The sequence below is a fragment of the Vombatus ursinus genome, unplaced genomic scaffold, assembly GCF_900497805.2.
Source record: "Vombatus ursinus unplaced genomic scaffold, bare-nosed wombat genome assembly UNPS02014830.1, whole genome shotgun sequence".
Lineage (NCBI taxonomy): Eukaryota > Metazoa > Chordata > Mammalia > Diprotodontia > Vombatidae > Vombatus > Vombatus ursinus.
This window is the reverse complement of record NW_020954608.1, coordinates 308,871-309,444: the sequence shown is the minus strand read 5'-3', so window position 1 is coordinate 309,444 and position 574 is coordinate 308,871.

The following is a 574-nucleotide window of genomic DNA, read 5'->3' as shown; positions in this document are numbered from 1 at the left end:
CTTTCTTTCTTTCTTTCTTTCTTTCTTTCTTTCTTTCTTTCTTTCTTAATTGGGGTTAAGTGACTTGCCCAAGGTCACAGGGCTAGTAAGTGTCTGAGACTAGATTTGAACTCAGGTCCTCCTGACTGCAGGACCAACACTCTATGTACTGCACCGCCTAGCTGCCCCTTGGCCATTACGTCTTAAAAGAGACATTGATATTGTGGAAAGCATATTAGCAACAGTTAAATGAATTAAGGATACTTAGACTAAAGTTAAGAGTACTAAAAGAAAAGACATGTTAACTGGCTTTAAGTATTTAGAAGGGGGGATAGATTTGTTCTGCTTGGCCCTAAAGAGCAAGAACTAGTATCAATGATTGGAAGATGCAAAGCCAAACTGAGGCTTGATCTAAGAAGGAAAATCTTTCCAACAAGTGAAGTTAGCCAGAAATAGAACAGACTGCCATAGGTAGTAAGGACTTGACCATTTCTAGGAAACTTCAACCAAAGGTTGTATGAATGATTGTCAGTGACGTTTGATAGGTGAATTTTCTTCAGACGTGAGTTGAATTAGATATCCTCTGAGGTCCTTC